Source organism: Hypanus sabinus, chromosome 6 (assembly GCF_030144855.1).
Source record: "Hypanus sabinus isolate sHypSab1 chromosome 6, sHypSab1.hap1, whole genome shotgun sequence".
Classification (NCBI taxonomy): Eukaryota; Metazoa; Chordata; class Chondrichthyes; order Myliobatiformes; family Dasyatidae; genus Hypanus; species Hypanus sabinus.
Window position 1 is genome coordinate 33,710,880 of NC_082711.1, and position 27,503 is coordinate 33,738,382.

The following is a 27,503-nucleotide window of genomic DNA, read 5'->3' on the forward strand; positions in this document are numbered from 1 at the left end:
AGTTATAACTAGCTTAGTCTAATATTTAAAGAAAAATCTGGTAGAATTTAGCCAAAAAAAAAGAAAGCCCAGCTAAGAATGTTAAGAATGTTGAAAACAGGAAAAGGTAGGTTTTGGAAGATTAGCAAATAAAGAATCTGGAAAATGAAATATGATATGATAAGTGTAGAATTATCTATTTTGATAGGAAAACTAAAGATTTTGTGGACAATACAAAGATGGGTGAAGAAGCGAATAGTGCTTTGGAAGCAGGGGTTCAGCAGAAGAAATTAGACAGATTGGGAGAATGGGAAAAGGAATGGCAAATAGAATATAGTGCAGGAAAATGTGTGCTCATACTCAGTGGTAGAGTGAATAAAGATGTAGAGTATTTTCTAAACAGGGAGGAAATTCAAAAATTAGAGGTGCAAAGAGCTTTGTAGTTTTCGTGCACGATTCCCTAAAGGTTAACTTGCAGGTTGAGTCAGTGGTAAGGAAAGCAAATACAATGTAGACATTCATTTCAAAAGGACTAGAAAATAAAAACAAGGGTGTAAAGCTGAGGCTTTATGTGATATTGGTCAGACCACACATAGAGTATTGTGAGCAGTTTTGGGTTCCTTATCTAAAAAGACATGCTGGCATTGGAGAGGGTCCAGAGGAGATTCACAAGAATGATTCTGGGAATGGAAGAGTTAACGTAGGAGGAGCGTATTATGACTCTGGGACTGTGCTCACTAGAGGTTAGAAGAAGAAGGGTGGATCTCACTAAACTCTGTTGAATACCGAAAAGCCCAGAAAGAATAGATGTGGAGGGGCTGTTTCCCTAGTGGGTGGGTCTAGCACCAAAGAGCACAGTCTCAGAATAGAGGGACTTACATATAAAACAACGACGAGATGGAATTTATTTCACCAGAGCGTAGTGAATCCATGGAATTCATTGCCACATACAGCTGTGTAGGCCACATTACTAGGTATATTTAAAGTGGAGATTGATAGTTTCTTGATTAGTCATGGTGTCAAAGGTTATGGGGAGAAGGCAGGAGGATGGGGTTAAGAGGAATAATAACTCAGCCATGATGGAATGACAGAGTGGAGTGGTCAGCAGCACTGGGGGTCCACAGGGGACTGTCCTGTCTCCCTTTCTCTTCACCATCTACACCTTGAACTTCAACTACAACACAGAATCTTGCCATCTTCAGAAGTTTTCTGATGACTCTGCCATAGTTGGATGCATCAGCAAGGGAGATGAGGCTGAGTACAGGGCTACGGTGGGAATCTTTGTCACATGGTGTGAGCAAAATCATCTGCAGCTTAATGTGAAACAGACTAAGGAGCTAGTGGTGGACCTGAGGAGGGCTAAGGCACCGGTGACCCCTGTGTCCATCCAAGGGGTCAGTGTGGACATAGTGGAGGATTACAAATACCTGGGGATACGAATGGACAATAAACCGGACTGGTCAAAGAACACTGAGACTGTCTACAAGAAGGGTCAGAGCCATCTCTATTTCCTGAGGAGACTGAGGTCCTTTAACATCTGCTAGATGATACTGAGTATGCTCTACGAGGCTGTGGTGGCCAGTGCTATCATATTTGCTGTTATGTGCTGGGGCAGTAGGCTGAGGGCAGCAGACACCAACAGAGTCAACAAACTCATTCGTAAGGCCAGTGATGTTGTGGGGGTGGAACTGAACTCACTGACGGTGGTGTCTGAAAAGAGGATACTGTCCAAGTTGCATGCCATCTTGGACAATGTCTCCCATCCACTCCATAATGTACTGGTTAGGCACAGGAGTACATTCAGCCAGAGACTCATTCCATTGAGATGTAACACTGAGCATCATAGGAAGTCATTCCTACCTGTGGCCATCAAACTTTACAACTCCTCCCTCAGAGTGTCAGACACTGTGCCAGTAGGCTGGTCCTGGACTTATTTCCACTTGGCATGATTAACTTATTTTTATTTAATTATTTATTGTTTTATATTGCTATATTTCTTCACTATTCTTGGTGCAGCTGGAATGAAACCCATTTTCCCTCAGGATCAATAAAGTATGTCTGTCTGTCTGTCAACGGGCCAGATGGCCTAATTATGCTCTTGTGGTCTCATATATAATCCTCATGGCGAAATGGCAGGTCACTGGAATGCTAAGGGATCTAGGTGTCCTATTGCATGATTCAACGAAGACTACTCTGCAAGAACAGCAAATAATTAGGATACATACCAGAGTGTTATTCTGCATTCCTAAGAGAATTTAAAATAAAAGTAGTAAGGTTATGATCAGTTATATAGGGTACTGGTGAAATCACATCTGCAGAACCATATACATTACTGGTCTCCTTATTTAAGGAAGAATGCTGAATATTTGGAAGCACTTCAAATTAGTTATATGTGAATGCTACCTGAAATTGATATGTTGTCTTATGAAGACAAGTTGAAAAGGTGTGGATTGTATCTACTGGAGTTTAGAAGAGTGAAAGGGTTTTGAAATTGAAGTGTTTAGGATTTTGAAGGCTCTTGACAGTATGGATGTGCCTTTTGCTTTGCCATTGCATCATGCCTCATTTCTTATCGCTCTCAACCTCATTCTCCTTCCTGTAACCTTCAATACCCTTGTTTATCAAGAACACATCAACCTCCACCATAAATACACCCAATGACTTGCCATCCACAGATGGCCGTGGCAGTGAATCCCACAGATTCACCACCCTCTTGTTTAAAAAAAATCTTCCTCAACTTTATTCTAAATAAATGTCTTTCCATTCTGATGCTGTGCCCTCTGGTCCTAGACTCCCCTACCATAGGATACATCCTCTCCATATCATGTTTCTCTTGTGTGAGAATCTAGAATCCATTGCTGTTTGCATTGGGCTTGCCTGCTTAATATAGAGATGGGGCATTGTTTTTTTAACAAGTCTGAAAATTTCTGCCTTAAAGGACAGCCAAATTTTATTTTTTGAGTATTCTTTACAGTAAAGTAAATCCATTCTTATCAAAACAAAATAGAAAAGAGAGGATGTTTGATCCTATATTATAATAATCCAAATAATTTCCTCGAAACTCCTCTTTTCACCTGTAGCTTGAAACCCTCTAAAACGTTTATCCAATTTTCCATTTTAAAAAGTCATTGGTATTACTGTTATATAAACAATTCTCTGCGGAAGTTACAAAAATATATCACATAGAGAAATGCCTTACCTTCCTCATAGTTTTAAATTTATAATCACTCTTGAGTAGAGCCAGCTGTTAGTTATACTTTATTAAATCTATCTATGCTCCAGTGAAAACAGCCTGTATCTCAAATCTCACCATCACTATTGTATTTCAACTTGTGGTTCAATGCTGGGTTCTTGGTTAACTACAAATTGCTGATTTTGCAATCATATCCATCTTACACTGCATACGTTGCGGATCAGGAATCAACTTTGGAAATCTATCACAAGATCCAGAGTGCCTCCTTGAGAAATTCCATTAACAAACTGAAATGTGCTTGAAGGCAAACAATTACTGGACTATTTTGGGAATGGCTTCTCAAGGTGTTCTGTTACTAGGGATTGATGTTACTGAAAGATACCGCAGGAAATAAGGTGGCAGGGTCTAACGCAGGTTTTAGCGGTTGTGCCAGAAAACTCACCTTTTTGTATCTGTTCCGTTTAGCACAACTGTGCAAACTTTCATGTACATTTGGACTCTGGATTTTCACAATTGGGAAGAATGATTTTGTGGTGACAAGTATTATTAGTGAAAATTGTTATGAAACCACAGACTATGCCATTGCATACTTTCCTCTGCATTAGCAGCATTAATTGCCTCCAGTGATAGTCTACGATGTTGATAGCATTTAAGTAATTGCTTAAATAGAATGAAAATTCTATACATTTTATTTAGGTAAAGAACCATTTCCAGGATTTGAAAAGACAATAGATTAAAGCGCTCAAGTGAGATTCTATTGACAAAACTGCTACAGCCTTTGTATAAATTGTAAAGTCTAGATTATCTATCTAATAATTAATTAGTATCAAGGAATGATTGTGTGTTTTGTGATCGTGGAACCTTTGCGTCTTTTACTGCCAACCTAGGAATAGTTGTTTGCAGGAATAAGTATGTTGACATTGAAAAAATATTGCTCTGGCACTTTCATTCCTTTATCTTTCTGGCATGCTCTTTCCAGAGGCTTGCTGTTCTACCCAATAATTTCCTACGTATATTCGTCACATACTAAAATGAGAGTTGGCCAATATAGGAACAGCTATCCATTCCCTTCACTAATAAATAAGACTGTCTGATTCATATATTTACTCTAGAGAAAATGGCAGTGAGACACCTTATTGAACTTCTGCAGTCCTTCTAATAAAGTCACTGCAACAGAGATGTCAGATAGAGTTCCACAACTTGTGTCATTGTGAAGACTAATACAAGTTAACTGTGTTGTCACCTTTAGTTTTTCCATTCCAATATCACCCAGAGGTCTGTTTCTCTGCATCTTTTACACGGTACTCAAGGTCCTATGAAGGGCTCATGGAGGACTACAGTATTGGGGAAAAAATGCATGGTACCTTATCTCCAGTTATGCACTTAGTCTTTTTTTCCCCTGCAATGAGGAATTAAGAACTAAAGGGCACAAGTACAAGTTGAGAGGAGAAGGACTTAATCAAAACTTGAGAGGCATTTGTTTTTACATGGAGGATGCGGAATGAGCTGTAAAAGGAATATGTCAGTGGGTATTTAGTTTTAATGGGAATACATGGTGTGGGATAATACAGGAAAGTGAAAGTGAGGGAAAGATTAGCCAGAATCGTATTGAGTGGTGGAGCAGACACAAGAAATTGATTGGCCAGTCTCTGCTACCACTACTACTACTTTTATTCTTGTGTTCTTACCTTGTAAATTCTAAATTTTGCGCATGACCGGAATGGATGTATTCAAACAATTGCTCCTTTGCTGCTCTCTGCGCCTTTGTGGCTCACCAGGTGGCAACCTTGCCATTTCTTTAGCATTTGTCTGTTTTTATTTAAAAAAACACCAAGTTCATAGCTCCCTACTCAACCCAGCACGGATGGAAAGTGTGCAAGGCACTGGTTGGATTCGAACCCAGTACCACTTGCCTCAAAGTCCAGTGCAGATGCCACTACAACACTGACCAACAATTGTTCTGAAAGTTTAGATATTAGTGGTCAATATGTTTATACATTTTTTTTCCCTGTTTATTGTCCTAACCCAACTATCTTGTATACACACACTCATTCAGGATTCTCACATAGCACGACTAGAAAGATTCCTTAAGGATCAGTAAACCTGACATCCTGCCATTTTGCCTTAGCATCAGGAAGTCTTTGAGGGAACATGCTTACATCAGTTAACAGTGAAGTAAACTGACATTTTCAGTATAATTTAGCATGCTGAACACTTATAATGATGCAAAGTGATCGTTGGGAGATTTTACTGAATCAGCAAGTCAGGTATGTTTGGTTAAATTTATCTCTTCTTGAAGCATTTTCTGAAGTTCACCTGAGACATAGCTTATATTGAAAAGTTCTCACTATATCACAATAAAATTCAATGGGCAGCTTTACGCAAATGGATGGGGGCTCTGGTCATGGGTGGGACAGGGAACTGTGTTGTCTCCTCATGAAGGAATTTGCGGGTACTCATATAAGGAACATACTGAATCAAGCCTGATGGAATTTGGAGGTCAATGGTGAGTCAGCCGAACTGACCATGAGATTTTAGGACTTTAATTTTGACCAATGAATCCAAGTTAATGGCATCTGAGAATCACTCTGCTCCGATCCATCCCAGGACTTCTTTCTTGTAGTTCTGGTTGCCCCATCAGGAAATGACAGCCAACAATGTTGGAGTCATACAAGATGTTTGTGAGGCCACAGCTGAAACATTGTGCTCGGGTTTGGTTACCCTGCCTTAGAAAAGGTCCTGAGTCCTGAGGAAAGTCTTAGACTGATACGTCTACTGTTTACTATTTTTCAGAGATGCTGTCTGACCTGCTGAGTTCCTCCAACGTTTTGTGTGTGTTGCTCAGGAAAGGTACCATTAAATTGGAAAGCAAGCAGAGGAGATCTCCGATGGTGTTGACAGAATGTGAGGAAAGAGGCTGAGCAGGTTAGACCTTTATTCCTTCATGTGTAGAAGAGGTGATCTCATTGCAGCGTATAATTTCATGACGGCCATTTATAGGATGGTAAAGGCACAGACTGCTGGTAAATCAAGAATGAGAGGGCATAAGTTTAAGTTGAAAGGTGAGAGATTTAATAGGAACCTGAGTGTCAACATCTTCAATTAGAGGGTGCTCACTATATGGAATGAGTTGTCAGAGAAACCTGAGGTAGGTACATTAACAGCAGTTAAAAAAAAATTGGACAGGTAGATGAATAGAAAGGGTTTAGAAGGATGTGTGCTAAATGTGGACAATTGAGTCTAGGTTAGATGGGAATCTTGGTTGGAATGGACCTGTTGTGCCTGTCTGTTTCTGTTCTGTGTGACTCTATGACTTTATGATTCTAATGAACATTTCATGGGAGGCAGCCATTTAAATAAATGTTGTTCCTTTTTATACAGGCCTGTTCACAATTATTCTTTTCTCTCTCCTCTTTCCTTCTTCCCCTCCTCCTGCAGCAGTAGCCATGACAGTATAATGATTGCTGGAGCTGGATTTGACTCACCAGACTGGTTTACCCAGCTGTTCCAGGCACCCTCCTGGGAAAATCACTGCTTGGAGATTTTAATTTATTTTGCAGTCGGTTGGAGAGCTTTGATGTCTGCTGTCTGGAAAATCCAGACTATTGTTTCTTCCCTGGCTCAGGGTTTGATTTCTGCAGGATAATTTATCATAACTACTCAACAATACAACACAATCATTAACAACTTCTCATCAGTTCAGAATAGTGTGCAGTTCTCTGTGCCTCTTTACAGCAAGGATGTGGAGGCTTAGGAGAGGGAGCAAAGGAGGTCTACCTGGATGCTGTCTAGATCAGAGCATGATGTGCTATAAATAGAGGGCGGACAAACTTGGGTTGTTTTCCCTAGAGCATCAGAGGTTGCGGAGAGAACTGATTAAAGTCTAAGATTATGAGAAGTAGGCACTCAGAATGCCTTTCCTAGGATCCACTGCTGAATAGGATATCTTCATTCAGGCCACTATCTGTAGCATGTGGAACAAATCTGCTTCAGTTTCAAGCGGAGGAAGAATTCCTTCTGCAAATAATTCTGCAGATGCTGGAAATCCAAGCTGGGCCAAAATGTCAACTGTTTATTCATTTCCATACATACTGCCTGACCTGTTGAGTTCCTCCAGCATTTTATATGTCACTTTAAATTTCTTCTAAGTCTGTGTTGATCTGCAAATTGTATTAGGACTCATGAAGGTAGGAGAGACGTCGTGTGAATGAGAATTATGCTTATTAGTCCAAGGTTCCTCATTTCTGGCAACTTGTTGACTTTAGCTTGGTATTAATAAATCTTCATTGCTGATGATTAATACCTGTGTGCTTAACCCACTGCTCTACTCTCTCTGTACCTATGACTGTGCGGCTAGGCATAGCTCAAATGCCATCTCTATGTTTTCTGATGATACAACCATTATTGGCAGAATCTCATATAGAGATGAGAGTGTGTACAGGAGCAAGATATACCAGCTAGTTGAGTGGTGTCACAGCAACAACCTTGCACTCAGTGCCAGTGAGACCAAAGATTTGATTGTGGACTTTAGAAAGAGTAAGATGAGGGATCACAAGCCAATCCTCATAGAGGGATCAGAAGTGGAGAGAGTGAGCAATTTCAAGTTCCTGGGTGTCAAGATTTCGAAGGATCTAATCTGGTCCTAATACATTGATGCAGCTATAAAGAAGGCAATACAGTGGCTATATTTCATTGGGAGTTTGAGAAGATTTGGTTTGTTATCTAAGAAAGCTTGAAAACTTCTACAGATGTACCATGGAGAGCACCGACAGGCTGTATCATTGGTGTTTGGGGCTGGGGGGGGAGGGTGGTTGGTGTGTGTATGGGCAACTGCACAGGATCAACAGAAGCTACAGAAAGTTGTTACATTAGTCAGCTTCATCTTGGGTACTAGCCTCCATAGTATCCAAGATATCTTCAAGGAGCAGTGTCCCAGAAAGGCGACATCCATCATTAAGAACCCCCTTCACCCAGGACATGCCCTCTTCTTGTTGTTATCAGGCGGGAGGTACAGAAGCCAGAAGGCACACACTCAATGATTCAGGAGCAGTTTCTTCCCCTCTGTCATTTGATTCCTAAAGGAATATTGAACCCATGAATACTACCTCAATTTCACTATTTTCTGTTTTTACACTAGTTTTAATCTAACTATTTAATATGCATATCTACTTACGGTAATTGATTTACTGAGTTTTCTTCCCATGTAATATTATTGTATAAGTATTACTGTATTGTAATACTTATCATGTTTTGCATTGTACTGCTGCCATAAGTTTACAAGTTTCATGATGTATGCTGGTGATATTAAACCTGATTCTGATTCTGACTTCTCCATGAACTTTGGATGTTCAGAATCCCAACCACTACCATTACCCTAGGATAGGATATGTGGACAATCCGTATCATCTTATAAGCTTTCATTTATTGTATTTGATGTTGGGAGACAGCACTGTAGCAAAAACAGCCTCCAATTGCCCAACTGTTAATAAGCAGGACTTGTATAGATAAGTACAATGGTCAACAGGGACATGCTGAGGGAAAGGGGCTGCTTCTGTGTTGTAGACTCTTTTACTCCAAGTCTACCTCAGTTAGAGAGACAAACTTCCCACTATCTAATTTATCAGGTTCAGACTCCCCCATTCTGGGGTAAAGAAAAAACAGCCTACCAGTTGTAATGTGAGTATTATTAAAAGTGAGTTAATACTAATCGGGAAGCTGTTGGCGACAAGAGGCGGGTTCCGGAATTGGCCGGGTTCTACTCCCGGTATGCATTGTATACAGTTCCACCACCCATGCCGCACGAGCTACCTGGAAGCCTCTGTACTGTAAATATCATTTGCTGCCCCAGATAAAGATGTTCTTTTGGCCATAGAATTGTCAAGCGGTCCTTTTGTAAAGTAAAAGTTACCACACTATCCGGTCTTTCCTCATGTCTGAAACACTGAGTCCCCAAGCCACATTGTGGTGAGTCTCTTCCAAATACTCTCCAGCAGGAATCATGTCCTCCCTGTTGTGTGATGGGTGGTACTCAGGCTGTGACCTAACAAAAGTTTTGTACAGTTGTAATGCCTCTTTAAATGACTAACTTGAAGCTAAAGAGTTCGATTAACTGATGTAACTGGTCACAGCACCACCCACAGCCACCTAGGGCAAGACTGGATGAATCACTTGCTTTTTGAAACAGCTTGAATAATTTTTAAATAGAAGCAAGTTTCTGTAATCCTACAAATAAGAGCAATAATTATTACCAGGTGATTCAAATTATATTAATATTAAAAATAATTCTTAGTTGCTACTGACAAATCAAGACCTGTTGTCCTGCTGCTGGTTGTGTTGAAAGGTTTAAATAAGCAATAGAGAAGAGTCAGGAATAATCTAAAGTGGAACTTTCAAGTTTAATGCGGTTCTGACTTCTAGTGCTACCTGCATGGAGTTAGCACATTTTCCCTGTGATAGATGGTTGCCTCTGAATGCTCCAGTTCCCTCCCAGTTCACCTGTTGTGCAGATTGATTGGTCACAAGATGGCGGCATGCTCCGCTGCATTGCTGTGGCGCTGAGAACTGCTTTCAAAGCATGGACTGGGTCATATTCAGGGCTGGGGGCTACCTATGATCATTACAACATTGATGGATACGTGGGATCAGTAACAGGCTGCATAGGAATCTGAATTGAGGACGTTACTGGGACTAAACTCTATACTGCCAGGACAAACCAGAAAGCATGCCTAATGGCTGAGTTTCATGCACTGCTTAGGGATTAGAATGCTGTCTTCAGATAAGGCCAGGAAAAGCCACGCTCACTCGTGCCATCAGGAAGGCGAAGTGTGAGTATGGACCGAAAATTCACATTCACCTCTATGACACCAGGGACGTGTGGTGCCTGTGTCAAGATATATAAACCATAACCGGTTACAAGTCTCACTCTGCGCATCAATGATAGCGACACCTCCCTTCCTGATAGGCTGAATGCCTTCTGTACATGATTTGACGTGGTGAATGATGAGACATTGAGCAAACCACCCTTCTCCCTCTCTGTCTAGCTGCAGCCGAGGTGAGGGGGCTCTTAACCAAGGTAAATTCATGCAAAGCTACAGGTCCAGTAAACATTCTTGTTTGGGTGATGAGCGTTTGTGTGGCCCAGCAGAGGCCAACAGAGGTCTTAATGGACATCTTCAATATCTCTTTGAAATGGTCCACATTCCCTGTCGGCTTTAAAATGGGCAGCATCATGCTGGTGCCCAAGACAGCCACAGTAACTGGCCTAAACGATTACCGCCCAAAGAGACTGACCTCAACAATCATGCTGTGCTTTGAGTGGCTGGTAATACATCATATAAAATCCCACCTTCCAGCTACATTGGACCTTTTTCCCCGATGTTGGGGAAGTCCAGAACAAGGGGTCACAGTTTAAGGATAAAGGGGAAGCTTTACTTATTATTATTTAATTATTTATGGTTTTATATTGCTATATGCTACACTTTTCTTGGTTGGTGCGACTGTAACAAAAGGGATCAATAAAGTATGTCTGTCTGTCTGTAACTTCCCTTTATGAGTTGAGCTTTTGAACCGTCTGTATGACCAGGCATTTTTGCGGTGTGAATTGAAGTCCTGAAAGTACAAGATCAGGGAGGTGGGACCTGGGCCTGAGAGCAGAGAATGAGCTGATGTTTGACCGATTTAATGTGCCAGGCCAGATTAGAAAGGTCACCTACAGGCCGAATTGAGGGGGCTGGTCACCGGCCCAAGCGTGTACTGAAGCAGCAAGGCTTGGATCCGAGAGTGAGGAACAACCTGTTGTTTGGCAGAATTTAGTGTTGGGCCAGGTTGAAAAGGTCAGTATGTCAGGATCAGGGTGAGGGACACACCAGTAATCACCTTGCTGCTTGCAAGGTTTACTTGTGTCTGTGCTGAACTGGGGCTGTGGTCTGCATCTAATGGGATCCTGGATTGGCTGTGATTGACTTTGCGGCTGTGGATTCACTTTCGTGAATTTCAGTTCTGAATGTTTTTTGCTTACTTTTATTGTTTGCACAATTATTTTTTTTACTACACATTGGGTGTTTGATGGTTTTTTTCTTTCCAGGTTTCTTTGTTTTGTGGCTGCTTGTAAGGAGATGATTCTGAAGGTTGTATATAGTAGGCATAATATGATAATTAATGTACTTTGAACTTTGAACTTTGCAATAGGCCATTTGTAATCCCAAGCCTGCTCTGCCATTCAACAAAGTCATCAGAACATGGAAGTTGAGAAAATGTTGAGTCCATTTGGGTGGAGATAAAAAATTGAGGTGGATTGAGAACAGTGGAAGAAATAAACCGTAAACAATAGCAACAGAGTAGGAAAAATATGAATAAAGAAATAATGTTTGGCACATTGATTATTGGCAGCCTTAATCTTCACATAGATTCGGATAATCAAAATGGAAATGGTGACATGAGAAGGAATTCATAGATTTAGTTAGGACAGTTTCTTAGAGTAATGTATTACAGCGTCAACTAGGGAACCAGTATGTGGAATCTTGTGCAAGAATACAGATTTACCAAATTGTCTCAGTGTAAAAGATGCCCGGGCAAGTAGTGATAGTGGAATTTAGCATCCGGCTTAAGAATGAGAAGCTTAGGTTTGAAACTGACATACTGAATCATTTTGCATTGTTAAATTCATATCCAGTTGATGGCTACTTTTGTATTAACAGTTATTTATATCATGAGTGCCAAATCTGCTTTAGAACACTGTCTTTCCTCCTGTTATATAACTGCATTCTCATGCCATACTTTGCACAGAATGGTTTGACATTTTTCAATGCCATTCCCTTAGAGTACAGAGTGGTGAACCAGCACAGTCAGTAGAGGCATTACCTCAAAACACTAGAAACTCATGCTCAGTCCTGACCATGATACTGTCTGTGTGGAGCATGGATGTTTTCTCAGTGGCCACCTAGGTTTCATCTTCCCATTGGAAAAATGTGCAGGCCATTTGGTTTATTTACCACTGTACTTTGCCACTGTGCATGTGTCAGGAAGTGGTTGAACCTGGAGGAGTTGATGAAAATTTTGAGAAAATAAATTTGGGATTAATGCAGGAATAATATTGTAAAAACATGGTTGAGTTCTTCTTCACACAGAGAGTGATGAATCTGTGGAATTCTCTGCCACAGGAAACATTTGAGGCCGGTTCATTGGCTATATTTAAGGGGAAGTTAGATATGGCCCTTGTGGCTAAAGGGATCAGGGGGTATGGAGAGAAAGCAGGTACAGGGTTCTGAGTTGGATGATCAGCCATGATCAAACTGAATGGCGGTGCAGGCTTGAAGGGCCGAATGGCCTACTCCTGTATCTATTTTCTATGTATCCATGTTTTTCCAGTTTGCCTTCTGCTGATACCGGTCCACATAGCCTTGACCCTTCTCTCCATCCTGTCCCACCTAGAAAATGTTGCATCATATGCTAGGTTGTTGTTCATTGACTTTAGCTCAGCATTTAACACGATCACCTCTCAGAAGCAAGAGAGTAAACTGACCTCATTGGTACTCAACACCCCTTGCTGTAACTGGATTTGGACTTGTTGATGGAAAGGTCCTAGTTGTCAGCAACATTTCCATCACACTGAGCACTAGTGCCCCCACACCTGCAAGTGATGCGTGCATACACATGACTGCACTGCCTGATCCCGCTCAAACTGCATCATCAAGTTTGCTGATGAAACAACAGAGGCTGCCTCATCAACAATAGAAACATAGAAAACCTACAGCACAATACAGGCCCTTCGGCCAACAAAGCTGTGTCGAACATGTCCCTATCTTAGAACTACTTAGGCTTTAACCATAGTTCTCAATTTCTCTAAGCTCCAATTACCTATCCAGGAGTCTCTTAAAAGATCCTATCATTTCTGCCTGCACCAGCACTGCGGGCAGCCCATTCCACACACTCACTACTTTTCGTGTAAAAAGAAAAACTTACCCCTGACATCTCCTCTGTACCTATTTCCAGACACCTCAAAACTATGCCCTTTCACGCTAGCCAATTTATCCCTGGGGAAAAGCCTCTACCTATCCATATGACCAATGCCTCTCAATATCTTGTACACCTCTATCAGGTCATCTCTCATCCTCTATCGCTCCAAGCAGAAAAGGCCGAGTTCACTCAAACTATTCTCTTAAGGCATGCTCCCCAATCCAGGCAACATCCTTGTAAATATCCACTGCAGCCTTTCTATGGTTTCCACATCCTTCCTGTAGTGAGGCGGCCAGAACTGAGCACAGTACTCCAAGTGGGGTCTGACCAGGGTCCTATACAGCTGCAACATTACCTCTCGGCTCTTAAACTCAATCCTATGATTGATGAAGGCCAATGCACCATATGCTTTCTTAACCACAGTGTCAACCTGCGTAGCAGCTTTGAGTGTCCAATAGTCTCGGACCCCAAGATCCCTCTGATCCTCCACACTGCCAAGAGTCTTACCATTAATACTATATTCTGCCATCATATTTGACCTACCAAAATGAACCACTTGACACTTATCTGGGTTGAACTCCATCTGCCACTTCTCAGCCCAGTTTTGCATCTTAACAATGTCTCGCTGTAATCTCTGACAGCCCTCCACACTATCCACAACACCTCCAACCTTTGTGTCATCAGCAAACTTACTAAGCCATCCCTCCACTTCCTCATCCAGGTCATTTATAATAATCACAAAGAGAAGGGATCTCAGATCCCTGAGGCACACCACCGGTCACCAGCCTCCATGTCAAATATGACCTGTCGAAAAACCACTCTTTGCCTTCTGTGGGCAAGCCAGATCTGGATCCACAAAGCAATGTCCCCTTAGATCGCATGCCTCCTTACTTTCTCAATAAGCCTTGCATGGGGTACCTTATTAAATGCCTTAATGAAATCCATGTACACTAGATTTACTGCTCTACCGTCATCAATATCACATCTTCAAAAAATTCAATCAGGCTCATAAGGCACGACCTGCCTTTGAAAAGCCATGCTGACTATTCCTAATAATATTATGCCTCTTCAAATGTTCATAAATCCTGCCTCTCAGGATCTTCTCCATCAACTTACCAAGCACTGAAGTAAGACTCACTGGTCTATAATTTCCTGGGCTGTCTCTACTCCCTTTCTTGAATAGGGGAACAACATCCGCAACCCTCCAATCCTCCAGAACCTCTCCCGTCCTCATTGACGATGCAAAGGTCATTGCCAGGGACTCAGCAATCTACTCCCTCGCCTCGCATGGTAGCCTGGGGTACATCTCATCTGGTCCCGGAGATTTATCCAATGTGATGCTTACCAAAAGCTCCAGCACATCCTCTTCCTTAATATCTATATTTTCAATCTTTTCAATCCACTGCAAGTCATCCCTACAATCACCAATGATGAGTCGGCTTACAGAGAGGAGGTAGAGAGGCTTGTCAAATGGTGTAAAGTCATCAACCTGAGTCTCAACATGGACAAGAGAAAGGAGATGATTGTAGACTTCATTAAGGCACAGGTCAAACATTCTCCCCTGCACATCAATGGCTCTGCCATGGAAAGAGTGAAGAGTACAAAGTTCTTTAGTGCGTACATAATGGACATTCTAACCTGGACCCACAACACCTTATTGTTATTCAAGAAGGCACAGCAGCATCTATACTTCCTGAGGAGATTGAGGTGTGCAAGTCTCTCCAACCCCATTCTAACAACTTTCTACAGGAGCACCATCAAAGGTGTCCTGTCTGGCTAAATCATTGTGTGGTATGGAAGCTGCAAGGCATCGGACTACAAGACCCTATAGAGGATAGTAAAAACTGTTGAGAGGATCACCAGGATCTCCCTCCCCCTTATTTGTGACATTAGCCGGGTGTTTTGTATGCGAAGGGCCTGAAGCACTGTTGAGGATCCCTACCACCCATCCAGCAATCTCATTGACCCACGACGGCCAGGAAGGAGGTACAGGAGCATCAGGACTAGGACTGCCAGACTGATTAATAGCTTCTTCCCTCAGGCTGAATATCCTGCCACCACTGAGGTCTCATCACCAGGACAGCGAGCTATTTACTGTTTCACTGTGCTGCGCACTATGGCTACTTTGAATTATATTTATTAACTTACTGTATTTTTGGTAATATTTTATTTTATGTGCTGTATGTGACATATCTTTTGTAGGTGTGCTGTGGTCTGGAGGGATATTGTTTCATTTGGTTTTATATTTCTACAACAGGTGACAGTAAACTTGAACTTAATAATCCATTTTAAATTGGCCCCAGTGGTAGAATCTGAAAAAAAGTGTTTGGAGTGTGCAGAGATCAACTGGCACTAGTGTAAACAAATGCCTATTGGAATGGACACAAAATCTTGAGTTGTTTCACGTGGAATATAGTCCCAGTGTACTCTTCTGGCCAAGAAAGTTCTCCAACCACATTCTGCTCCGTCAGTGTCATCAAGGGGACGGGGACACAATCATCATGAGGAAATGTTGGAGATGGTTTGGGCTCATGAGGAGGCGAGAGACCAATTCCACCATGAAGACAGTGTTTCATTGGCTCCCTGAAGGGTGGAAGAAATGCCATGAACCACACCTGGGGCACATTGGAGAAGATGGCTGAGGACAAACAAATGGAGGACTTTCATTGCTGCCCTAAACACCAGCAGCATATTGGTCAGTAATTACCCCTTTCTGCTACTCCTTCATGGTTTTTCCCTTTGCCTGAGGGTGATTTAGGCCTTTGATCTTCGAATCAGTGGTACCGGTACTGTAGTTCAACAAGATATGCAAGGCAGATATTACGGTTTCTTACATATCTCTACAGATGTTCCAAAAGGTCCAGTGACAGATCATACAACAATTTCTCTTCATGATCCAAAGTTTCAGGTGACTATATAGAAAAGTTTGTCAGGCAAAGTATCTGTGTTCATGTCTGAGATAGTTGCTATCATTTTAGCCTTAGGATGTGTTGAAGAAGTAAATGCTGATTATGTACCTCTGCTCTGATTCGTTCTCAGTTTTGCCTTCTATTAAAACAGGCACTGTACTTCAAATTGTAGGCCTGTCATTCCCCTAGAGATTGGACAACATTTGTTGAGGGTTATCAACACATACAACAAGCTTGAGGAACACAGCGAGTTGGGCAGCATCCGTGGAAACGAGTTGTCAACGTTTCGGGCCGAGACCCTTTATCAGGACCTCCTCAGCTTTTTTCCTCCAGTGCTGCCGAAGGGTTTCGGCCCGAAACATTGACTGTTCTTTTTTGCATAGATGCTGTCTGGCCTGCTGAGTTCCTCGAGCATTTTGTGTGTGTTGCTGGGGCTTTGGGTCTGACCAAAGGAGATGGAGAATATGCTGAAAATGAAAACAAAAGATGAATCATGATAAATGTCTGGTGGAGAACCAGGTTAAACATCACAACTTCAGCAGAAGAGGTATGTGAATATTCTGAGGAAATGTGAAAATAAAAATGACATTGAATTTAAAAGAGAGTCCAAAAGTTTCTGCTGAGATGCAAATAATAAGCAAATCAGAGGCTACAATATTTAATGAGTACTTTATCAGTGCTTCCCAGGAAATGGATGTGGACAGAATAATCATAGAAAATAGTAGATGTATGTGGTGTGGTGAAAATTAATGGGCAGGATATGCTAGAAAAGATGTCTACATCTAGACTGGGTAAGTTGTTTGATATCAATAGCTTACATTACAGGTTATGAAGGAAAAGTGCGAAAGTGGGGAGACGAGTGGTGGTAAACAAGAAATTTGAGAAGGTGATTTATTTGAAGGGTTGAGGAGAGCTCATGATGGCACAGTTCTATACTGCACAGAAAAAGTGCTCTTTGATAAATTTTTGAAATTAGGATATTATGAGAGCTTAGTAAATAATGCATAAGGGAATTCATAAATAGGAGTATTGGGAACAAAGACAGCTATGTTGAACTTTTGTAAAGTTCTGGTTAAGCCACAATTCTTGCATTCCAGTTCAATTGCAATTTATGACAGATATTTAAGGTTGTGAGGGTATGTAGCAGAAAAGAAGATGATGGGATTTTGTGATTATAAATGGGATTAATGTGATGTGAGTGGATGTTTGATCGTCAGTGTAGTGGCTGTAGGGTGCAGTTTTCCATGCTCTAATTTATCAGAATGGCTTCAAGGATGAGGCATTTAAGCTCCAGGTTTTGCTTGGAGACATTAGGATTGTTCCCCAAAGGAGTCTGAGGGGAGATTTGGCAGAGCTGTGCAACATTATGACTGGTTTAAATATGTGAGGTAAAGAAGTAGGACCCATTACTTGATGTTTCAGGCCCTAAGGGAGACAGCTTCAGCTATGAGGTACACAAGTCTGTGAGGAAAGAACATTTTAATCAGCACATGGTTACGTAATGAACCTCTGTGGCTACCAGGGTGGTAGTTGATAATATCAAAATGAGTCTTCACAATCACTTGAGAGAGATTAATGAGTAGGGCTTCAGGACCATAAGATATAGGAACAGAATTAGGCCATTTGGCCCATTGAGTCTGCTTTGCCATTTCTGCTGATTCATTTTCCCTCTCAGCTCCAATCTCCTGCCTTTTCCCCATATCCTTCACCATATGTCACCATATATTACCTTGTGATTAATTTTCTTGTGCACATTCACAAAGAAACACGACAGAATCAACAAAAAGCTACACACCGAGACAAACGACAAGTGTGTAAGACAGCCTGTGGAAATACGTACAAAAAAGTCATAAATAATATTGAGAACCCGAGTTGCTGTGACCTTGAAAGTGAGTCCACAGGTTTTGGAATCAGTTCAATATTGAGGTAAGTGAACTTCTATACGGTGGTTCAGGCGCCAGAAGGTTCAAGGGTAATAACCGTTCCTGAATCTGGTGATGCAGGAGCTACGGGTCCTGTACCTCCTCCCCCTTTGTGATGGCAGCCGTGGAAAGACAGTATGGCTTGATGGTGGATAAGGAGCAAGTGACAATTCTCCTTATAGAGATAAAGCAGAGAAATGGTATTCACTAGATCACTCCAGAGTTAGCAGGGACTTGAGAGTCTGAATAGCCTCCTCCTGTGCTGCAATGAATCTGAATCTGTGGTATCCTTTCCATTTAACAAATTATACTTCAGGTCTTTATAAAATGTCATTCTTTTTATCATTTATTGATTTTTAGGTCTCTGTTAGTAAATGATACTCAGACTCGATGGAATATGAATTGCATCTTCAGAAATAATGCTATTATTGCTGGAATATTATAGAGTCAACATGGTAGGCAAGAATGGAGGGTTTCAGCAGAAATGTGGAGACCTAACTGTTTGTGATAGATTTGCTCGGCATTAATATTAAAGCTGGTTGAAATTATCCCTGGGTATCTGTCAGGGTTTATTCTGTATAGAAACTAGAAATCCCAAGGCGCAATGCTTTACGGCTAATTTATGGAGCCAGAAATTGTGCTTGTCGTCTTGGGATTTGTCTGGTCTGTGCGCTCGCTCAATAACTCTTTCCTCGAGCTAGCGATACTGAAGAGTTGGCAACTAGCTGCTCTGCTTCCTCCCTCCTGTGTGAGCATATGTCCTTGTGTGTATACCTGTCACTCAGTGAGGCAGTCAGTGAAACAGCGTCATAGTCCAAAAGGAATAGTTGTTAGAAGAATGAGAAGGAAAACATCTGGACTTGCAACTCATACCAGCACCTCCAGAAGTTGCAACTTACTTGTAATTAATTCAAAATTAGTTACAGAGAGAGAAAGAGAAAAAAGTAATGGAAAGTTTGTGACAGATTACAAAGTGGCAGTTGTTGAATTTTTCAACATTGAATTGCAAAGGTAGTTTATTATCAAATATGTATATGTTACATACGTACTACCTTAAGAATCATTTTTGCAGTAATTTGTGGGGGGGGAACAATAGAAATTATGAAAAACTATGTAAACAAAGACTGATAGGTTTGAGAGGGTTGAAGGAAATGGTGTGATGAAGCTGAAATATGAGACTGGAGGCTAAGATCAAAAACAGGTAGGTTGAGACAGCAAAAATTCTGTAAAATTCAAAGCATAGACTGCTGGAAATACTCAACACACGAGACAACATCTGCAGAGAAAGACCTATCTTCAGCATTGCTTGATCCGCTGATTGCTTGTAGCATTTCCCATTTCAAATTAGTTCAACCATTAAACTGATCAATTAACAGAGGCACTGATCCTGTGATCAGGTCTCAAATTGGATTTGAGGAATCCAAGCCTTTATTTCCCCAAGGAATGCTAACTGCACAGGAGGTGGTCAGAGATAAGTTTACAAGATGACATTAATCTTTGCCAAGTGGTAACACACCTGGTGACCCAGAAACAGAGCTACAAAGGCACCAGGTGATCCAGCCCTTCTCCTCTCCAGGAGGACTGGTAAAAACAGTGTTACATTTGATACAAAGAGCTGTCTTAACATTTCAACATCTATTGAAAGTGGATCAGTGGCTGCCTCTTGTACAACTATTGTTAACAGCAGTGGAACTAAATACATAGTGTTCTGATATTCTCATGAGCATTCTGTCCTGGAAATTTATTCCTGTGCTCAAAAGCAAAATACTGCAGAAGCTGCACAGCTGAAATTTTTAAAAAATAATATTTTTATTTTTATTTACATTTTAGAGATGCAGCATGGTAACAGGCCCTTCCAACATAATGAGCAAGCACTGCCTAATTACACACATATGATCAATTAACCTACAAACCTTTACGTAGAAACATAGAAAACCCACAGCGCAAAACAGGCCCTTCAGCCTACAAATTTGGACCGAACATGTCCCTACCTTAGAAATTACTATGCTTACCCATAGCCCTTCTATTTTTCTAAGCTCCATATACCTATCCAAAAGTCCCTTAAAAGACCCTATCGTACCCGCCTCCACCACCATCTCTGGCAGCCCATTCCACACGCTCACCACTCTCTGCATAAAAAAACTTACCCCTGACATCTCCTCTGTACCTGCTCCCCAGCACCTTAAACCTGTGCCCTCTTGTGGCAACCATTTCAGACCTGGGAAAAAGCCTATGACTATCCACATGATCAATGACTCTCATCATCTTATACACCTCTATCAGGTCACCTCTCATCCTCCATCGCTCCAAGGAGAAAAGGCCGAGTTCACTCAACCTATTCGATTTACTAGGATGTTACCTGGGTTTCAGCAATTAAGTTACAGAGAAAAGGTTGAACAAGTTAGGTCTCTATTCATTGGAGCGTAGAAGGTTGAGGGGGGATTTGATCGAGGTATTTAAAATTTTGAGAGGGATAGATAGAGTTGACGTGAACAGGCTGTTTCCATTGAGAGTAGGGGAGATTCAAACTAGAGGACATGATTTGAGAGTTAGGGGGCAGAAGTTTAAGGGAAACACGAGGGGGTATTTCTTTACTCAAAGAGTGATAGCTGTGTGGAATGAGCTTCCTGTAGAAGTAGTAGAGGCCAGTTCAGTTGTGTCATTTAAGGTAAAATTGGATAGGTATATGGACAGGAAAGGAGTGGAGGGTTATGGACTGAGTGCGGGTAGGTGGGACTAGGTGAGATTAAGGGTTCGGCATGGACTAGGAGGGCCAAGATGGCCTGTTTCCGTGCTGTGATTGTTATATGGTTATGGTTATTCTCATAAGGCATGCTCCCCAATCCAGAGAATAGCATAGAACAGACTAACATACTGGAACATGTTGGCTTTAAGAAAGAGAATGTGCTGGAACTTTTGGAAGATATTAAGATAGCTTGGAGCCAGACAGGTTATATCCCAAATTCCTATGGGAAGCAAGGGGAGAATTTGCTGTGCCTTTGGTGATGATCTTTGCACCCTCACTGACCATAGAAGTGACAGGAGAAGATTGGAGAGGGGCAAATTTTATTCCTTTGTTCAAAAAAGGTTACAGGGATAATCCTGGGATTTATACACCAGTGGATCCTGCATCAGTGGTGGCCAAACTATTGGTGAGGATTCTTGGACGTAGGATTTATGAACATGTGTAGAAGCATAGTCTGATTGGGGATAGTCAGCAAAGCTTTGTGAGGAACAGGGTATGAGAGACAATTCAATTCAATTCAATTCAAAGCCTAATGGATGAAAGTAGAGCCATGGATATTGTGTGTATAGATTTCAGTAAACATTTGATAACGTTCCCTTCTGTAAGCTCATTCAGAAAGTCAGAAGGCATGGGAACTAGGGAAATGAGGCTGTGTGAATTCAGAAATGGCTTCCCACAGAAGGCAGAGGGTGGTAGTAGATGGAGCATATTCTGAGATCCCACAATTGTGATTCTTTTGAATTGTGACTTTTATAAATGTCTTGGATGAGGAAGTGGAAGGAGGGGTTCGTAAGTTTGCAGATGACATGAAGGTTGGTGGTGAGAATAGTGCAGGAGGTTGCTGAAGTTTGTCAAGGATTACAACTGGACATTGAATGGACGCAGAGCTGGGCTGAGAGGTGGCAAATAGAAGGTTCAATCCAAAAAAGTGTGGTGATACGATTTGGAAACGAAATTTAAGGCAGAGTATTGTGTTAATGACAGGACTTTTGGCAGTGTGGAGGAAGAGAGGAGTCCTGTGGTCTACAACCATAGATCCCTCAAAGTTGCTGCACAAGTTGTTATGAAGCAGTATGATGTGTTGGCCTTTATTGGTCAGAAAATTGAGTTCAAGAGCTGTGAGATGATACCGCAGCACTATAAAACTCTGGTTAGATGACAGTTGGCGTATTGTGTTAGTTCTGGTAGCCTCATTATAGGAAGGATGTGAAATTTTTAGATAGGGTACATAGGAAATTTACAAAGATGCTATCCAGTTTAGAAAGCATGTCTCATGAAGATTAGCTGAACAAGCTAGGGCTTTTCTCTAGAGGCAACTTGAGAGAGGTGTTTAAGACAATTAGAGGTATTGATTGAGTGGACAGCAAACACTTTTTTTTCCCAGGGTGAAAATAACGAATATGAAAGGACAAACTTTTAAGGTAATTTGATGAATATACAGTGAGGTGTACACAGATAGTGGAGGGGGGCGGGTGTGGATTTCACTGCCAGGCATGGTGATAGAGGCAGGTATTTTGGGATATTTAAGACACTCCTACATACACATATGGATAAGTAGAAATAAAGGGGGCTAAGTGAGAGGGAAGCATTAGATTGATCTTGGAGTAGGCTAAACGATTGACACATCATAGGCCAAAGGCCAAACACATCATGTGTTGAACTGTTCTATGTTCTGAATACTAATTTTATTTAATCAATGATTTCTGCAAAACCTCGTAATATATTACTTATTTTCTTCTACTTCTTTAGGAAAAAGATAGAGTAGGTGGGAGCTCTCCTGGGATCTTGCGGAATGAGTTGACTGGTGCTTCACCACTTTTGCTTATCTGAAGTGAGTAACGTGTCCTAAAATGCTGTATTTCACATGTAATTTTTCTGATATCATTTTGAGAAAGAAAAACAGGATGCAAGGTCAATTTATCTGTTTTACGCACAGTAGTAAGTTTACTAGTCCTAATGAAGTGCCTTGGCCCGATTTATCAACTGTTAATTCCTTGCCATAGATGCTGCCTGACCTGCTGAGTTCCTCCAGCATTTTATGTTTGCCAGTCTAGATTTGCAGTATCTGCAGAACCTCTTGTGTTCACTCAACTATAAGCTGGTACTCCTTCACTAGCATGAAGGACAGCAGAGCAGCAATGACTAGAGTTTCTGCGAAAAATGAGTTCAGTGCAAAACAGATATATTCCAAATAGGAAGAAATTTTCAGATGGAAGAAGGACACAACCGTGGCTGACAAGTGCAGTCAGAGCCAAAGCAAAAGAGAGGGCATGCAAGGAAGCCAAAGCTAGTGGAAAGATAGAAGATTAAGAAGCTTTTAAAAACTTTCAGAAGGAAACTAAGAAAGTCATTAGGAAGGAAAAGATGATTATGCAAGGAAGCTGATGACTAATATCAAAGAAGATTTTAAAAGCTTTTTTAAGTATATAAAGGGTAAAAGAGAGTTGAAGGTAGATATAGGACCAATAGAAAATGACGCTGGAGATATTTTAATGAGAGATGAATTGGTGACAGAGGAACTGAATGCGTAATTTGCATCAGTCTTCACGGTGGAAGACATCTGCAGTATACCGGACATTCAAGAGTGTCAGGGAAGTGAACTATATGCAGTGAAAATTACGATTGAGAAAGTGCTCAGGAAGCTTAATGGCCTGAGGGTGGATAAATCTCCTGGACCTGATGGAATGTGCAATCGGGTTCTGAAGGAAGTAGCTGGACAGACTGCAGAGGCATTAATAATGATCTTTCAAGAATTGATAGATTCCAGCACTGTACCGGATGACTGGAAAATTGCAAATGTGACTCCGCTATTTAAGAAGGGTGGAAGGCAGCAGAAAAGAAACTATAGACCTGTTAGTCTGACATCAGTGGTTGGGAAGTTGTTGGAGTCGATTGTTACGGATGAGATTATGGAGTACCTGAAAGCACATTACAAGATAGGCCAAAGCCTGAAAGGAAAGACCTGCCTGACTAACCTCCTACAATTTTTGAGGAAATTACAAGCAGGGTAGACAAAGGAGATGCAGTAGATGTGGTGTATTGGATTTTCAGAAGGCCTTTGACAAGGTGCCACACATGAGGCTGCTTAGCAAGATAAAAGCCCATGGAAATACAGGGAAGTTACCAGCGTGGGTGGAGCATTGGCTGGTCAGCAGAAAACGGTAAGTGGGAATAAGGGGATCCTATTCTGGCTGGCTACCAGTTACCAGTCAAGTTCCACAGGGGTCGGAGTTGAGACTGTCAGTGATTTTTGGGTTTAGGTCATTTATATTTAGCAAATGGCTTTGGCTACCAGTCTTCTGTTCCTTGATAATGTATTGTGGATTTAATTTGGAACAGTGCATTCCTAAAAAGCTGTAAATCCCAGTGCAGATGATACTGGCGTCTGCTGGGTGGATGCAAATCAGAAGGTGTAAAGTTCATACATAGTTTCAAAAGAAAGCTTTGTATATACTTGGTAAATATGGAATTGTTCTTTGTGTTTAGTACATAAATATCGAGCCCCACATCGGGCCAGCAAACCATTCCAGAAAGCATCTCCATATGAAGTTTTGTCGAATAAAGAAGCTGCTTTGCATCTACCGGTAATTTTCTCCGGTGATTTCATTCACACAACAACAGGGGTTGCTGCTTTTTACAATGTATGTGTGGTAAACTATGTAAACCTGTCTGGACATGCCCCTCTGCTGACTGCTCCTGTGGCTCCTCCCACAGAGCCCTGGATAAAGCCGATTGGGGCACTGCTCCTCCCTCAGTCTTCAAGATGTCGTGCTCCCTTTTTGTTGTTAATAAAAGCCTATCTTTCACTTCCAGTCTCTGAGAGTTATTGAGTGTGCATCAGGATGTCAGTGATTTGGACTATGAGATTAATGGATATGTGGCTAAATATGGCAATGATACAAAGAAAGATGGCAGAACAGGTGGTTTTGAGGAAACAGAGAGCCTGTAGAAAGACTTATATAGTTTAGGGGAATGAGCAACAAAGTGACAAATGAAATACAATGTTGGAAAATGTATGGTCATGCACTTTGGTGGAAGAAATAAACAGACAAACTATTATTTAGATGAGAAGAGAATCCAAAATGCAGAGATGCAAAGTGTGTTGGGAGTCCTTGTGCAAGATGCCCTAAAGGTTAACCTCCAGGCTGACTTGGTGGTAAACAAGGCAAATGCAATGCTGGCATTCATTTCTAGAGGTATAGAATATAAGAGCTGGGATGTGAAGTTGAGGTTCTACAAGGCACTCATGAGTATTGTGTGCAGTTTTGGGCTCCTTATTTTAGAAAGGATGTACTGACAATAGAGTGGGTTCAGAGAAGATTCACGAGAATGATTCCAGGAATGAAAGGGTTAAAGTATGAGAAATGCCTGGCAGCTCTTGGGCTGTATTCCCTGGAGTTCAGGAGAATGAGAGGAATCTCATTGAAACATTCCAAATGGTAAAAGGCCTGACCAGAGCAGATTACACACGGCAAAGTTATTTCCCATGGGAGGGGCGTCTAGGACAAGAGGGCAGGACTTCAGGATTGAAGGACGTCTATCTAGAACAGAGATGCAGAGAAATTTAGACAGAGGGTGGTAACTCTGTGAAATTTGTGCCAGGAGTGACTGTGGAGGCCAAGTCAATGGGTGCATTTAAGGCAGAGATAGATAGGTTCTTGATTAGCCAAGGCATCACAGGGTATGGGGAGATGGCAGGGGAGTGGGGATGACTGAAAGCATTGGATCAGCCCATGATTGTTTGGTGAAGCAGACTTGATGGGCCAAATGGCCTATTTCTGCTCCGATATCTTATAGTCTTATGGTATAGGTAGAAAGGTCACCCTTTCTTTCTTTGTTTTTGGCTTTTACTTGCTGGTCTCCCAAAGAATGAAAAGTGGCTTTTTTCAAGCAAAAGGTTCCTGAAGCCAAACTGGGAAAATTGTACAAGACAGGAATGACAGTGTATGAAATCAGTGAGAGCATAGCGTACCTTACTGTTAAGCAATAGTTTAATGAAGCAAGAGGAGGAGCTTTTCAGAAACCTGATGAATTTTATCTTAGACATGGCTACTAAGAAGGTACCATTGGACTTTCAACAGATGCTGCTGCTTCAAAGAAGCAACATGCATCATCAAAGTTCACCATCATCTGGACCATGCCATCTTGTACTTACCAATGGGCATGCAGTACAGTCAAGTTCAAGAAGAGTTACTTCCCTTCAGCTATTTGCTTCTTGAACCAAGGGATGCAACAACACGTGAATGCAAGAAAAATAGAGGCTGTGGAGCAGGGAACTGTTAGATTGTTCTTAGAGTAAGTGAAAAGTTTGGCACAACATCATGGGCAAAAGGTCTGTACTGTGCTGTACTGTTCTATATCCCTAATCACTGCAGTTTTGCAACACTATGCCCAGTTTGATCACTTTGTGTATTTCTTCCAGTAAAAGTAGCCCAAGTAATCCATCAGTTCTTTAAAGTGTTTAAAGTAGATATCAAGATCTAAAAGGGCTGGTGTAGATTTCTGTTTAGGTTTTCTTTGTTAATGTTGCTTATATGACTCTATGCCTTTGTCATGCAGCTGAAAGTCAGTTTTCCATTGTATCTCTGCATATGTGTTCTTGTGCACTGGGGAACAAACTTGACTTTGACTTTGAAGTTAGATCAATTCATAAGGAAGAAGAAAATGCAATTTCCGAGGCAGCCTAAGATGGTGTATGTGCGTGTCCGACGTGGTGTAACTGGTCCGTACAGCAAACATGTCATAATTTAGAGAATCTGGTCAAGCAGGAATAAATGAAAGGAAAGCATGTTATTGAAAAATAGAAACATAGAAAACCTACAGCACAATACAGGCCCTTCGGCCCACAAAGTTGTGCCAAATGTGCCAAATGTCTCCCTAATGTCTCCGTACTAGGCTTACCCCTAGCCCTCTATTTTTCAAAGCTCCATGTGACTATTCAAAAGTCTCTTAAAAGACCCTATTGTATCTGCCTCCACCACCATTGCCGGCAGCCCATTCCACGCACTCACCACTCTCTGAGTAAAAAACTAACCGGCAACATTTCCTCTGTACCTACTCCCCAGCAACTTTCCAAAAGCTTCAGCATGTCCTGTTTCTTAATAACTACACACCCAATCTTTCCAGTCCACTGTAAGTCATCCCTACAATCACCAAGATCCTTTTCTGTAGTTAATACTGAAGCAAAGTACTGATCAAGTACCTCTGTTATCTACTCTGGTTCCATGTACACTTCTCCACTGTCACACTTGATTGGTCCTATTCTCTCACATCTTATCCTCTTGCTATTCACATACTTGTAGAATGCCTTGGGGTTTTCTCTACTCCTGTCCACCAAGTCTTTCTCAAGGCCCCTTCTGGTTCTTCTAATTTCTTTCTTAAGCTCCTTCCTGCTAGCCTTATAATCTTTATAAGGCATTTGATAATGTACCCCATCCAAGGCTTGTTAAGAAAGTAAGCAGGCATGGGATCCAAGGGGATATTGCTTTGTGGAATCAGAATTAGCTTGCTCACAGAAGGCAAAGAGTGGTTGTAGACGGGTCATATTTTGCATGGAGGCCGGTGACCAGTGGTGTGCCTCAGGGATCTGTTCTGGGACGCCTTCTCTTTGTGATTTTTATAAATGACCTGGATGAGGATGTGTAGGGATGGCTTAGTAATTTTGCTGATGACACAAAGGTTGGAGATGTTGTGGATAGTGTGGAGGGCTGTCAGAGGTTACAGTGGGACATTAATAGGATGCAAAACTAGGCTGAGAAATGGCAGATGGAGCTCGACTCAGATAAGTGTGAGATGATTCA